Source organism: Acomys russatus, chromosome X, assembly GCF_903995435.1.
Source record: "Acomys russatus chromosome X, mAcoRus1.1, whole genome shotgun sequence".
Classification (NCBI taxonomy): Eukaryota; Metazoa; Chordata; class Mammalia; order Rodentia; family Muridae; genus Acomys; species Acomys russatus.
In genome coordinates this window covers 123,718,937-123,735,962 of record NC_067169.1, presented here as the reverse complement: position 1 = coordinate 123,735,962, position 17,026 = coordinate 123,718,937, and the positions used below count along the sequence as shown (strand labels likewise).

Below are 17,026 nucleotides of genomic sequence, written 5' to 3'. Positions count from 1 at the left end.
TAAAAATTCAAAATCAAAAATCCAAAACAAAAAATCCAAGATGGTTTTAGTACCATATGTATTCTACTAGACCTTCAAAGACAGCTAATACCAATTCTACTCAAATTATTCCATGAAATAGAAACAGAAAAAACACTTACAAATGCATTTTATGAGGACAGAGTCACCTTGATACCTAAACCACACAAAGATTCAAACAAGATAGAGATTTTTAGACCAACATTCCTTGGGAACATTAATGCAAAAATATTCAATAAAATACTCACAAACACAATTCAAGAACACATCAAAAACATCATCCATTATGGTCAAGTAGGCTTCATCCCAAGGACACAGACGGTTGGTTCAACTTCTGAAAATCCATCAATTAATTACACCATATAAAAAACTGTAAGAAAAAACACAAACTTCTCATTATATGATGAAAAATCTTTTGACAATTACCAACACCCCCTTCAGGATAAAAGTCTCGGAGAGGTCACATATTCAAGTCACATACCTAAACACGATAAAGGTAATACCACAGCAAGTTGATAACCAACATCAAATTAAATGGAGAGAATCTTAAAGAAATCAGAAATAAGATAAGGTTGCCTGCTCTTTCCATATCTGTTCAACATAGTACTTGAAGTTTTAGATAGAACACTCAAATAACTTAAGGAGATCAAGAGGATGTAAATTAGAAAGGAAGAGTCAATGTATTGGCATTTTCAGTTGATACAATAAATTACCCCAAAAATTCTACCAGGGAATTGACACTGTTGATAAATACATTCAACAAAATGGCTAGGTACAAAATCAACTCAAAAAAATCAGCAGCCCTCTTATATACAAATGATAAAGAGCCTGAGAAAGAAATAAGGGGAACTACACCCTTCACAATAGCCACAAATAATATAAAATATCTTGGTGTAACTCTAACCAAACAAGTGAAAGACATGTGTGACAAGAACTTCAAGTCATTGAAGAAAGAAATTAAAGAAGATATTAGAAGATGGAAAGATCTTCCACTTAGGGATCAGAAGGAGCAACATGACAAAAGTAGAGTAGCCAAGCTGGTACCGAGAGGGAGCTTCCTCATTCTTATGCAGTTTTCATCTTACCAGAATTAGTTATGTAGGTTGCTGTGGTATAAGAATTAAAGAATCCCAAGTAAAGTAGGTATGAAAAAGTTCAAAATCTGCAAAAGAGGAAATAGAGAGGGAATTAGGGCATTCAGAGAGAGAGAGAGAGAGAGAGAGAGAGAGAGAGAGAGAGAGAGAGAGAGAGACAGAGAGAGAGAGACAGAGACAGAGACAGAGATCAACAATAAAAGTTACAAAGTGCAAGTATCTCTGAGATATAATCTGGGAGGAGGCCAAATTAGTTTAGAGGATTAAGAATAGAACTAGTTCATGTTCTGTGAAGCTTATTATTAAATATAAAAGAGTCCCAGTTATTTGGGTGTTAGCCAGGTTAAGAGAGAAACTAAGGGAAACAAACACAGTTTTATAAAAAACAACTAACATATAATAGTATAAATGTTATATCAATAACAACCACTCTGTTGGAATTTAAGGCCTGATCCATAAGATTAAAGACATGCCTGCTACAGTAAATACAGTAAAGAAAACAAGAAAAGGAAATAATCACACTCCAGGGAGTGAATCTACTATAAATAGTCTGCTAAATGAATATAGTACCAAATTTCCCTTAAATGTTTATCTTTACCCATAGATAAGCATGTCTCTCACACATCATCAGGGAAGTTTCTTTGTGCAGTAGATGGCACTTAATGTGAATGTCACAACTTGTTAAAAGTGCAGAGAATATCTGTGATGTGTTCAAGCACAAATGGGACATAAACATCACAAATATATATATATATATCTCCTCAGGAACCATCATTGAAAAGAGCACAAAATGACTGAAAGAGTCAGAGATCTGGAGGAGTAGAGCAGAACAGTGTCTTCTGAACCATTACACTGAGGAATTCTCAGAAGATGTGGTTGCCTTTACAAGACCAAACCAGGTAACCATCTAGCAGTAAGTGGAGAGGGCCTCAAGAGTCCTCATCCTATGAGGAGCTATGGACTCTTTACATTTTTTTAGTCAGTTGACTTTAAGGATATGGCACCAGATAAGTCAACTATGCTCCAGTGGATAGTCTCACACCCAGAAGTATATAGGAAACTCAACTGGATATGGACTCAGGAAGTGAATCAACTGTAACTCTTCTGACTAATTTTTTAAAAATAGGGTACAAAGTGGGTGAGGGTGAGAGTTCAGACAGAATTTTGTTTCTGGAGGAATTTGGGAAGGATTAGGGATGAATACAATAAAAATATATGAAATTCTAAAGAATTAATAAAACTGTCATAATAGAAATTTAAGTCTAATATACTGGAAAATATACAGATGTTATCTGCTTAGGATATTTAACTTAGACTTTATTTAGCAACTAATAAGAAATGCAATAATAAAATTACCTATGAAAGACTTAATAACAATAATGGCATGTAAAAGATGAAATAATTCACTCTTATTATCTCTCACCTGTGAATTGCCCACTACACTAACATACTGTTTTTTATGTACTTACTGGAAGTTAAAGACAGCAATTTTATGTTTAGTTAGTTATGTACATGGGTAGGTACTTAACAGAATAGTCACCACTACAGAGTTAATGACTGTTTTGCGGATGTGGTAAAATTGCAGATAATTTTTCTTAGATGTATTTATGGTAATGTTGGTTTTCTAAAGAACTAGCATGTATTATTCATAGTCATAAAACAAAAGTATCATCATTGTTGGAAAGCATACGTTATCATCATTGTTATTATAGAAAATTGAAAATGTAGTGGTGTATAAAGAGCTGATTCTTCTAATGTTATCAGATTTATTTCAATCATAGAAACAGACACATATGAGTGCACAGATATGTTAATTGTGGCCTATAAATGTAAGACTATTTTTTAAAGACCCATGCAATACAGCCAGCTTATCCCTTTAAGTTTCAATATATGTAGCATAAAGATCTTGTTTTTAATATATTTTCAATATTTTATATGATGTATATAATGCATCTTATTTAAAAAGATTTCTATGACTCATAGATTTATCTACATTCAAAGTTTCAGACAAAATTGTAACATTCTGCTTTAAATGTCTTAAATGTTTTATTTGTTGTTTCAAACTGTAAGAAAGTGGTTTTTTTAAACATAAGCATATATACACTGTTTAAGATTCAGCCCCTAAACACAACACAAAATATGACAAATATGAATATTAAAACTAAAAAATCTAGCCATCAAATAAGTCTCATAAAAATTTAAAAACATCATCTAAAATATGTAAAAACATATTTCGCACATATATAATGGCAAGAAATTAGCATCATATTTATATATGTGGTGGTTTGATTAAGAATGGACCACATCGGCCCTTATATTTGAATGCTTAGTCATCAAGGAGTGGCACTATTTGAGAAAGATAATTGTCTCAGTTCTCCAGCATCGTACCTTTTGCCCTTGGTCATGTTCCCAGCCTTGGTGCCAATGGAGTAAGCCTCACTGTAAGCAATCACTCCATTAAGTGCTTTCCTTTATAAGAGTCACCTTGGTCATGGTGTCTATTCATAGCATTAAAACAATGAGTAAGACAACATATACATATATAACCATATATGAACAATATATAAAATAGTAAACCGATGAACAAAAATATTAAAACAACAAAAGCCATTTTATTAAAATTGAAATGACATTATGAAGATAATACTTATCTCTCATTAGAGGAAAAAAATGATGGTTACATTCATATAACTTTTATGACATACTAAAACAATGAATAGATAATTATACTGTAAAGAAGAATATCCATAGATAACATAATGTGCATGATAGTACTATTTGACATAGAAAAAATCTAGAAAGCTAAATTTATATCAACAAGAAAATGATTAATAAACTATATTTTAATAACATGAAATTTTTGTTTAACTACAACTCTGTATTAATTTATTACTGGAAGTTAAAATAGTATACTTAGTAGATTTTGTGCAAAATTAAAGAAATATATTTATCAAAAAAGGAAAACTATTATTAGTGCATATATATTTGATAAAAATTTTAAGAAGACATTGAGTGAATGTTAGAATAATTTTAGCCAAGGAATTGAAAGCAGTAATATGAAAAGGTCTAAAGCACTAGTTTCATTTTTATGCTCTACAACATGTATAGACTTATTGTGCATTTTCAGTATATTTAAAATTGTAAATCATAAAATGTTGCAATGATTAAAAATGATGCACCAAGTCAATACTATTAAATCCAAAAAAGCAAGTATTTCTGCATATCCAAATGTAACTTACACAACAACAACATTAACTGAAACCTAACATGATATTTACATTTGTATGAGTTTAAACCAGTGAAGCAATAACCATAAATTCAAAATGAGGAGAGCTAAATTGGTTATAAATTATAGAGGAATGAAAAATCAATATTGAAGGAAATGATGAAATGTTTCTCACAATAGTTACATATATAAAAAAACAAGGCTATTTACTCATTTATGTATTTTGGTTATAATTATAACATCACCACTTTGCTATGCAGCACAGTTTATCACATTGACTTGTGTAATATAAATAAACAAAGACAATAACTGATAATAATGATATAGCAAAAGAAGACTAAAACCTATGTTTAATAACTTGCAAGATGTTTAGCTACTGCAGAAAACAGCTATTAGATTGCTTTTGTTGTTGCTGCTGCTGTTGTTTTCTTCACTGAACTAAAGACAAGAGACCTACACAAATCAGACTCAGTTTCCATGAAAGACTAAAGCTAAACATACAACAAGGAGTCAGAAAGTCCTTAAATCATTTCCCGGATGAGAGTCAGGAGACACTGCAGAGCACTTCAATATTCTTGTTACAGATTTCTCTAGATTTATTATAGACTTTTCTTCCCAAAGCTTGTTTGAATCTTCTTCCAAACATTTCAGTTGTTTGATTTTCAACAAAACATTTCTTCTAAATTTGTAAACACTAATGTGTATAGTTTAATACCATGCATTCAAGAAAAGACACTTAAGATAACATATTTGAAATAATGCATTGAACAAATTAAAGTGAAAATTAGAAAAGATATACACTTCAAATCCAGAATTCTAAAATGCCAAACTATGTAATGTGTGCATGTGTAAAAATCTACTTAAATTTCTGGGACCATGAATCTATTAAAGGTTGAGAAGCTTTCTCTTGAGAAACCAGGAAGCTTCAGTTATATTTTAGTTTGTTAATAAGATGGCCACGCGTGACCCCATGGAGGTCAGAAGATGGCATTAATACTCAGTGACTGTAGTTAGGAAAGATTGTAAGTTGCCTTGTCAGTCCTGAAAATAGAAACCAGTTAGCAACAGGGATGGTGAATAGTTTAAAGAGTCTAAACTTTTAAAGATTTTCCTATTTTATTACATGACTTTTAATTTACATTATGGTTTATATTATTGTATTAACAGAATTGTCTTAAGGATAAACAAGAAGAAATATTATTGTTTAATAATCATATATTTGTGTCAATTTGACAAGGGGATAATTGTCCTCATTAGTTTTTTGTTGTTTGTTTGTTCATTTGTTTTTTCAGCTTGACACAAGATAGAGTCATCTGAGAAAAGGGAGCCTAAACTAAAAATATGGTTCTATCATAGTGGCTTGTAGACATCTCTAGGTAATATTTCTTTGCCTAATGATAACTGTGGGAGGGCCCGGCCCTTTCCTCCCAAGTTGCTTTTGGTCATGGCCTTTATTGTAGCAACAGAAGGCAAACTGGAACAGACACAATGTTGACTGTCTCCTAAATATTTATGTTTCTGTCCATGTGTTGGTGCTGTTATCAACTTTTCTCAGGTGAAGCTTCTTTCAGCTGTGGGAAGCAGTTAATGCTTCATAACTGGTGAATGTTCTGAGAATAAGTGAATGTTGAGTGCTCAGTCCTAAATGAGTCATGAATATCATCTCAAATCAAGTCTCAGAGAAAATTAATGGAAGAGAATGCTGAAAACAATGTGAGACCTAGAAAAATCTATTAAATTATATGTAACTCTGTCTTATAGGTATGAGTAGACAATTGCACTTATGAAGATAGAGCATTTACCCCATCAAAATTATAGCTCACATGGGCAAATGGCTCACAAGGCCTCACTTTTAGATTAGGAGCTATTGGCAATAATGCTTACTGGTTGAAAATATTAATTTTTTTTCAGCAGTGGATTCACTGGTATGTTGCCTATCCTCTAGTAGATAACTTTACAACTCTGCTCATGTATGCACCTTTTGTTACAATCAGTAAATAATAAAAAAGAAAAGGAGGAGATGTAGAAAAGAATTCCAGTGATACACACACACACACACACACACACACACACACACAGATACATACGCATATATATATGCAAAGGTCAATGTAAGGGATATCATTAAAATTCATGCCCTCTTTCCCTCCCACCTCTCTCTCTCTCTCTCCCTCTCTCTCTCTCTCTCTCTCTCTCTATATATATATATATATATGTGTGTGTGTGTGTGTGTGTGTGTGTGTGTGTATGTGTCTATGTATATATGTGTGTGTAATTTCCAAAAATATAATATAAATATAAGTGACCTTGGATCAACAACTATGATAAAAGAATGAGACCACAGAGGAGGACCAGCCGCTGTCATACAGAACAGGCTTGGGTACCTCTGATTCCCAGTGAACCAAAGAGATATCAAGTTTCTCAGACAAAGGGAAGTGTTCAGACCAACTAAGAAGGGGGGAACTCATTTAATCAGCCAGTGTTGGGTGTGGGAAAGATGGCAATTAGTTAGTTAGAGAAGGAAGTCCCAAATCCAGTGAAAGGGTGTGGAATCCCAACTACCAAAATCCAGTGAAAGGGTGTGGAATACCAACTACCAAAATAGGTGATAGGTGGGAGACGTAAACTTGGTTGGCAGTACTTATCTGGATTCCATTTGAACTGAGAGGTGAATTTCCTGTAGCTTATAAGAATCCATTTAAGTTTGCAAAAGAAGATGAATTTTAGACATGTTAGCATCACCAGTGTTGTGGGGAAAATAATGTAACCACGTGTGAATGCCCCCATTTTAAAATGTGTATATAAACCTGGCTTGCTATTCTCCAAAATACACTCAGAATCAAACAGCACCTTTGCGTTTGTTTTCTGTTGTGTCACTCACCTATCTTTGTCCACCGACACTTAGAGAACTCCCGACCCAAGGATGGATACCAGACCGAGATGGCCCATGGCATTTCTCCTCCTCCTCTTCTCCCTCCTCCTCCTCTTCCTTCTCTTTCTTCTTCTATTTTGGTTTTTTGAGACAGTGTTTCTCTGTGTAGCCCTGACTGTCCTGGAACTCACCCTGTTGACCAGTCTGACTTCGAACTCACAGAGATACACCTGCCTCTGCCTCCTGAGTACTTGGATTAAAGGCATGCACCACCACCACCCAGGCCAGTAAATATTTACAACAAAAATCATAGAAGAAAATTTTCCTAATTTAAAGAAGAAATGCCAGCTGGAGAGGTGGCTTAGCAGTTAAGAGCACTATCTTTTCTTCCAGATGTCCTGAGTTCAATTCCCAGCAACCACATGGTGGCTTACAACCATCTATAATGAAATCTGGTGCCTCTTCTGGCCTGAAGGTATGATTGCAGGCAGAACACTGTATACATAATAAACAAACAAACAAACAAATAAATCTTTGAAAGAAAAAAAAGAGATGCTCACAAACATAAAAGAGGCCTACGGAACACCAAATAGAGTAGACAAGAAAGGAAAATCCTCCTGCCACATAATAATCAAAGCACAAAATATACAGAACAAAGAAAACATATTAAAAGCAGCAAGGGAAAGGGCCAAGTAACATGCAATGGAAAATCTATCAAAATCACACCCGACTTTTCAACAGAGACATTAAAAGCTACAAGAGCCTGGGCAAATGTCTTGCAAACTCTAAGAGACCACATATGCTAGTTCAGATTACAATACCAAGCAAAACTTTAAATAACCATAGATGGAGAAAACAAGGTATTCCACAGCAAAAACAAATTTAAACACTACCTTTCCACAAATGCAGCCTTACAGAAGATTCTAGAAGGAAAACTCCCACCCAATGATGCTATCTACACCCAGTTAAACACAGTAAATATATAACTTCACTTTTGCAAAACAAAATTAGACAAGCACACACACTACCACAACCAACATCAAAATCAAAGGACCTAACAGTCACTGGTCATTAATCTCTCAACTCTCCAATAAAAAGACACAGATTAACAGAATGGATGCAAAAACAGGACACAACATTCTGCTCCATAAAAGAAGCACACCTCTGTCACAAAGATAGACATTACCTGAGAGTAAATGGCTGGAAGAAGGTCTTCCAAGCAGATACTCAAGAAGCAAGCAGGAGTAGCCATTATAATATCTAATAAAACAGACGTTCAACCAGAATTAATCAAAAGAGATGAGGAAGGACAGTTGATGCTCACCAAAGGAAAATTCAACCAAGATGACATCACAATTCTGAACATCTTTGATCTAAATACAAGGGCATCCACATTTGTAAAAGAAACATTAATAAAGCTTTGACCACACACAAATCACCACATATTAATAGTGGGAGACTTCAACACCCCCCCTCTCTCCTAAGGATAGCTCAATGAAACATAAGCTAAACCAAGAAACAATGACACTAAGAGACCTCATGAATCAAATGGACCTAAGAGATATCTACATAACTTTTCACCTAAATACAGAAGATTATATCTACTTCTCAGCATTTCACGGATCCTTCTCCAAAACTGACAATATGCTAGGTCACAAGCAAGCCTTAACAGATACAAGAAGATTGAAATAATACCTTATATCCTACCACACCACCATAGACTAAAGCTGGATTTCAACAACAACAAAGATAACATAAATCTTATGCACACATGGAAACTGAACAACTGTCTACTCAATGACAACTGGGTCAGGGAAGAAATAAAGAAACTACGGACTTGCTAAAATTCAACAAAAATAAAGGTACAACATACCCAAATTTATGGGCCACTTTGAAAGCAGTGCTAAGAGGAAAGTTCATATCACTAAGTGTCTTTATAAGGAGATTGTAAACGTCTCATACAAGCAACTTAATGACACACCTGGAAGCTCTAGAACAAAAAGAAGCAGAAACATCCAAGAGGAATAGATGGCTGGAAATAATCAAACTCAGGGCTGAAATCAATAAATTAGAAACAAAGAGAACAATTCAAAGAATCAATGAAACCAAGAGCTGGTTCTTTCAGAAAATCAACAAGATAGACAAACCCTTAACCAAACTAACTAAAAGGCAGAGAAACAGTATACAAATCAACAAAATAAGAAACGAAAAGGGAGACATAACAACAGATGATAAATCCAAAGAATCATTAGGTCTAACTTCAAGAACCCATGTTCCTCAAAATCTTAAAATCTACGTGAAATGGACAATTTTCTGTATAGATTCCACTTACCAAAGTTGAATCAAGATCAGGTAAACAAAATCAACAGTCCTATATCTCCTATGGAAATAGAAGCAGTCATAAAAAGTCTCTCAACCAAAAAGAGCAAAGGGCCATATGGATTCAGCAAAGAATTCTACCAGACCTTCAAAGAAGAGCTAGTACTAGCTCTCTTTAAACTATCCCACAAAATAGAAACAGAAGGATCAGTACCAAACTCATTGTATGATGCCACAGTCACCGTGATACCTAAACCACATAAAAGACCGACTAAAGAAAGAGAATTTCAGACCAATCTCTTTTATGAACATTGGTGCAAAGATATTCAATAAAACATTCACAAACCGAATCCAAGAACACATAAAAAAATATCATTCACCATGGCCTAGTAAGTAGGCTTCATCCTAGGCCTGCAGGGATGATTCAATATATGGAAATCCATCAATGTAATGCACCATAAGGACAATTGGGGGAAAACCCACATAACCGTCTCCTTAGATGCTGAAAAAGCATTTGACAAAATCGAATACCCATTCATGTTTAAAGTCTTGGAGAGATCAGGGATACAAGGCACATATCTAAACATAATAAATGCTTTATACAGCAAGCTGATAGCCAACATCAAACTTAATGGAGAGAGGACTCAATGAAATTCCACTATCTGTTCTTCCAGATGTCCTGAGTTCAGGGACTAGACAAGGCTGCCAACTCACTCCATATGTTTTCATTATAGTACTTGAAGTTCTAGCTAGAGCACTAAGACAACAAAATGAGATCAAGGGGATCCACGTTGGAAAGGAAGAAGTCAAAAGTATGGCTATTTGTAGATGATATGATATTATACATAATTGTCCCCCCAAATTCCACCAGAGAGCTCCAACAGCTGATAAACACCTTCAGCAATGTGGCTGGATATAAGATTAATTTTTTTTAAAAAATCAGCAGCCCTCTCATATACAAATGACAAATGGGCTGAGAAAAAATATTCATGAAACTACACTCTTCACAATAGCCACATATATCTCGGTGTAACTCTAACTAAGCAAGTGAACTATATGTATGAAAAGAAACTTCAAGTTTCTGAGTAAAGAAATTGAAGGAGATATCAGAAGATGGAAAGATCTCCCATACTCATGGATTGGAAGGATCAAAGTAGTAAAAAAAAAAAATTATCAAAAGCGTGCTACAGATTCAATGCAATCCCTATCAAAATATCTACACAATTCTTTACATACCTTGAGAGCTCAACTCTCAACTTTATATAGAAAAACATAAAACCCCAAATAGCTAAAACAATCCTGTAAATCAAAGACCTTCCAGAAGAATCTTCATCCCAGATCTCAAGCTGTACTCTAGAGCAACCATAATAGAAACAGCATGGTACTGGCATAGAAACAGACATGTGCATCAATGGAATCAAATTGAAGACCCAGAAATAAATCCACATACCTATGGACACCTGATTTCGGACAATGAAGCCAAAACCATACAATGGAAAAAAAGATAGCATTTTCAACCAATAGTGCTGGTCTAACTGGATTTCTAGGTGTAGAAAAATGCAAATAGATCCATTTTTATCACCCTGCACAAAACTAAAGTCCAAGTGGATTAAAGACCTCAACATAAAACCAGACACACTAAATATGTTGGAAGAAAAAGTGGGGAAGAGTCTTGAACTCATCAGTACAGAAGACAAGTTCCTGAACAGAACACCAATAGCTCAGTCTCTAAGATGAACAATTAATAAATGAGACATCATGAAACCGAGAAGATTCTGTAAGGCAAAGGAGAACAGAACAAAACGACAGCCTACAGACTGGGAGAAGATCTTCACGAACCCTACATCCAACAGAGGCCTAATATCCAAAATATATATAGAAATCAGGAAATTAAACAGCACCCAATTAAGAAATGGGGTTCAGAGGTAAACATATAACCCAATTAAACAAGAGAGAAATATCAAGTGCCTGAGAAACACTAAAGAAATGCTCAACATCCTTAGTCATCAGGGAAATACAAATCAAAATGACTCAGATTCCATCTTACACCTGACAGAATGGTGAAGATAAGAATCTCAAATGACAGCACATGTTGTCGAGGATGTGGAGAAAGGGGAACACTCCTTCATTGCTGGTGGGAGTGCAAACTTGTACAACCACTTGGGAAACCAATCTGGTGCTTTCTGAGAAAATTGGAAATAGTGCTACCTCAAGACCCAGCCATTCCACTCCTGGGCATGTATGTGAAAGATGCTCCAGCACACAAGGACATTTGCATGCAATCCTAGTGCTGAGCAAGTGGAAACTAAAGGCTCCTGGGGCTTGCTGACAGCTGGTCTGACTGAATCAATAAATTTCAGGCTCAGTGAGAGACTCATCCACACAAAAATAGAGTGGAGAGTGATTTCTGGCCTCTGTACACACACCCACACCCACACCAAACAAACAAACAAATAAACAAAATAAACAAAAACATATTCACCACAAAAAAGAGGATAGAAAAAGTACTTATCACTTACAATGGTGTCCCCAAAATATGATTTACCCAGAGAAGCACTTAAAAATGTAAAACTTTTATACTTAAAAACTAAAAATTGTCAACTTATAGCCGTGGATCATGGTGGTAGCTGATCTGGCCAGCTCTTCCACAGTCACACCTGCAGGGAGAGCTCTTCAGCACTGCTCTAGATAGCTCACTCAATGTTGCAGCAGGCAAAGGGCAAGGCTAGGTCTCCTGTTCTTATGTCCTTGGGCTTGGCTTTCCTGTGCCCAAGCCACCAGGGCCAGCTCTACCCTATATATGAACTACACCAATGACTCACTGTACTGAACATTTGCAACTAACAATGTGTGGACAAAAATGTATACTGTGGGACAAACTACAGCTTCCATGATTTAAAATTTTATTTGCGAGAGAAAGTTGCAAGGGTAGAGGGTGCATATGAAGGGATGGGGAGATTAGTGGAATTAGGGTGCATGATTCACAAAGAATCAATAAAAGTAAAAAAAAAAAAACCTAAAAATTGACTATATAAAGTATAAAAAATAAATAAGAAAACCAATTCCAAAATGTCCATAGACATGCAGGTAAATCAAATTTGAAAAAGAGGAATAAAAGTTGGAAGGTATAAGATGGTTGAAAGAGTGTGTGTATGAAATAAAAAGCTGCTAGAAAGGTAGACTGATGTGGCCATACTGGAAAACCATTAATCTGATAAAGTTAAAAATCACACTTACGATATGGCCAGGAATCCTTTTATCACTTACTCAAGAGAACTAAAAATATATACCCACATAAAGACTTGTATATGATATTTCTTATTGGCTTTATTAACAACCACAATCTGAAAACAGCTCAAATGGCCATCCACAGATCAATAGCAGTGGACATAGAGATGGCTGCAAATGCGTAAAGACATGGCCACAGAGACTCACACAGCTCTGCAAATAATAGTGCTTCTCCTTCACCATGAAAGCAATATGCTATTTCTCTATCTCAGGGACTCACCTTTGTAAGTGTCCATATGGGGTTCTCATTCATTGTCCCCTCCTCACCACTCTGGTGCTTTGTGAGAAGCCCTAGTTGGGTGTCAAAGCATCTTTCAAGGGAAGGCAGAAGAAGAGCCTGCTTTGTTTCTTCTACCTGACCCAAGGGAGTCCTCCTTCCCTTTTACTTACTGTGTAGGACCACTGTCGTGACAAGGGCTGCACACTAATTTACAGAAATACCCTTGGGGTGATTATACAACTTATGAGCCACTCAAAGTGTTCAGAACCTTAGAAAATGAGAACAAAGATGCTAACAAGTACAGTGTGGGGAAACTATATCCAAGGTGATTTTAGCATCCCAGACAAGTGCTCCTTGATTAGGAAATAAACAGGTAGCTCATTTTAAGGAAGGGCCATTCTCTGGAGATAAGCCATGGAATCACCAAGGGATTGTACTGTTTCTACCTCAGATACTGGCAAACCGGTTATTGTTCTCACCTGACTCCTTAAAAGAAAAAAAAACCTTTATCTGGGGCTCCCAGGCTCCTGGCCGCACCTCCCCCCCCCCCACCGCCTTCACCGCCTCTGAGAACATGGCTGTGCCTCCCACATAAGCTGATCTCGGCAAGTCGGCCAGGATGTCTTTACCAAGGGCTACGGCTTTGGCTTAATAAAACTTGATTTGAAAACGAAGTCCGAGAATGGATTGGAATTTACCAGCTCGGGCTCTGCCGACACAGAGACCACCAAAGTGAACGGCAGCCTGGAACCCAAGTGCAGGTGGACTGAGTACGGACTAACGTTTACGGAGAAGTGGAACACAGACAACACCCTGGGCACCGAGATCACCGTGGAAGACCAGCTTGCGCGCGGACTGAAGCTGACCTTTGACTCGTCCTTCTCGCCTAACACTGGGAAAAAGAATGCTAAAATCAAGACAGGGTACAAGAGGGAGCATATCAACCTAGGCTGTGGCATAGACTTTAACATCGCTGGGCCCTCGATCCGGGGTGCTCTGGTGCTTGACTGTGAGGGCTGGCTGGCTGGCTACCAGACGAATTTTGAGACCTCCAAGTCCTGAGTGACCCAGAGCAACTTCACAGTTGGCTAGAAGATGGACAAATTCCAGATTCATATTAATGTGAGCGACGGGACAGAGTTTGATGGCCCCATTTATCAGAAGGTGAACAAGAAGTTGGAGACTGCTGTCTATCTCGCCTGGACAGCAGGAAACAGTAACACTCGCTTTGGAATAGCAGCCAAGTATCAGGTCGACCCTGACGCCTGCTTTTCGTCCAAAGTGAACAACTCTAGCCTGATTGGCTTAGGGTACACTCAGACCCTGAAGCCAGGTATCAGACTGACGCTGTCAGCTCTGCTGGATGGCAAGAACGTCAACGCGGGTGGCCGCAAGCTTGGTCTAGGACTGGGATTTCAAGCATAAATGAATATTGTACAATCGTTAATTTTAACTATTTTGCAGCATAGCTACCTTCATAGTTTAGTGTATCTTTTAATGTTGTATGTTGGGGATGCAAGAACTGATAAACACCACGTTAGACCTCCATGCTAAGGATGATTCGGCTTCAAGGTGTTTACCACTTCAGAGGTAAGCAGAAACCCCATTCCAGAAAGGCTCCTTTTGGCTGTAGGCGTGGGTTGGGGAGGAGCCCCTCTAGAGATGCCAGGCTGCAAGTGGAAGCTGGGAATGTGCGGGCCCTTTGTAAATCTGTATCCAGTCTCCAGATGAAATTGTGATTTCCTGAGTGACCCTGGTGTCCCAATCCTAACTGCTGGGAAGCATGCACACACCTCTGTGACAGGGACACTTTAGCAGATTGTAATGCTCTGTTCCCATCCTAGCCCATCAGTTACCTGGTTTACACCAAAAGTAGTTCTCAGGGTATGGTTAGCTGTTTCTTCTGTGCCATTTTAGGGCAGAGTAGCTGGGCATGACAGAGGAAGCCATTCAGGACTTAATACTTCCCTGTGTTATGGTGTAGTTTTCTTTTTGTTTCTTTCTTTCTTTCTTTCTTTCTTTCTTCTATTTTTCAACCCTTCCCCTCTTACCCCCCCCCCCGTTTTTTTTTTTTTTTTGCCATTGCACCAGAGTATGAAATAGCTTCCAGTTTTTCCAGCCCTGAGCTGGGCAGGTGATTGCGGTCACACCCTGACAACACTAGGGATCTAAACTGACTTCTGTTGTAGCCTCACCACTCTTACTTCTTAGCAGCTTAATGGGTACATTATAGAGTCTTCCATTTTGTGTGGAATTAGCTCCTCCCTTTCAAATGCTATAATTAACATTACTTAAAATAAAACTTGAATGAAATATTGAGAAAAAACTTTTAGTTTTCTTTTTTCATTTAAAAAATTACTTATTTATGTATTTGTTTTTATATACCCAGATTTACTCCGTAACATAGCTATTGTGAAGAGCATTCCAATAAACAGTGATGTGCAGGTGACATGTTGACCTCAAATCTTTTGAGTAAATGTCTGAGAAACTTCCTCACTTAGTTCCAGAAAGGTTGGGCTAGCTCACATTCACATCTGCAGTGTGCAGTTTTTCCTCTTGTCCACATCCTCAACATCATGTGTTGCTTTTTCAAATGACTGACATTTTGATTAGAGTTACATACACTCTCAATGTAGCTTTTATCCACATTTCTCTGGCGGTTGGTAATGCTGAATATTTTTAATATTTCTTACTGTGTTTATTGGCCGTATGTAATCACCTTTTGCAAATGGTTTGTGAACCCATTATTATTGGATTATTTTCTCGTTGTTCAGTGTTTGCACTTCAGTGTTTACATATTCCAGATATTAGTACTGTCAATATTGTAGCTAGCAAAGATTAAGTCCTATTCTGGAGGCTGTCTCTTCACTCTTGTTCTACAGAAGCTTTTTAATTTCATAAAGTTCCACTTGTTGACTGATAATGTGATTTCCTAAGCTGCTCGTGTCCATAATTAGTAATTCCTTGCCTATGCCTACACCTTAAAATATTTTCCATTCTTCCTCTACCAGATTCAGAGTTTCAAATTTTCTGTTCAGGTCTTTGATCCAGATGGGGTTGTTGATTTCTGAGTGAGAGCTGAGGCTCTACTTTTATTCTATATGTGTATATTCAGTTTTCCAGGCACCATTTGCTAAAGAGACCATCTTTTCTCCAGTATATACTTATGGCATCTTTTTATTTTTTATTTTTTGCATTGAAAACCAACTTCAAATTTTTTTGTATCAATAAAGTACTTTTTGGGAGAGGGTGATCCCAGATGGCTGCACTGATCTTACACTGTGTCTGATCACGGGGACAGCAGTGACTGCACAGTGACCTAAGGAACAAACTGAGACTGACAAAGCACCAGTGCTTGTGTTTCCCAGGTAAGAGAGGGTGCACACTGTGTGGAGCACATGTGGGTCTGACCTCTGCCTCACCTGGATAATTCACAGAAAAGTCCCTGGGTCCGTGCAAGTGGATGTGCAGTTTCCTAAGTTTAGCTACTCCCCTGCAAGCACTCGGTACCCATGCTCTCCGGGTATCCAACTGAACTGGAGACTACAAAATATCAGTGTCCACACTCCTCCACCTGAGCAATCTGGCAGGGCCACCAGGGCAGCTTTCTGCTCCAATACCTTTCTACCTGCTATCCAGCAGCCAGCCCCTGGATCCAGGTCAGAAACAGCTAGCAAGCAGAGAACGAACCTAAAGGAGGTAAATAAGGTGCCTGACCAAAATCCCCTCTGCCTGGAGGAGGCTGCCTGGCCACTGGAGTACTTCTATGCTCAGATATCTTTCTGCCTTCTTGCTAGCAGCCAGACCCACCTAAGTCAGAAACAGAGGAACAAGCAGAGACTGAGCCAGAGGAGGTGAATTGGGCGTGGGTCCAAAGTCCTGTTGTCCCTTGTCCAGAGGTAGCCGGCCAGGCCACTGGAGTAGCTCCCTGCTCAGATATCTTTCTGTCTGCTTTCCAGCAGTCAGACCCTCCTAGGGTAGAAACAGCT

At 37.4% G+C, this 17,026-nt stretch overlaps 1 pseudogene; it reads left to right on the top strand.

Annotated features, from left to right (window-relative positions):
• The first annotated feature begins 13,599 nt into the window (after window positions 1-13,599).
• On the top strand, window positions 13,600-14,502 carry LOC127185148 (voltage-dependent anion-selective channel protein 1-like; annotated as a pseudogene).
• The last annotated feature ends 2,524 nt before the right edge of the window (window positions 14,503-17,026 follow it).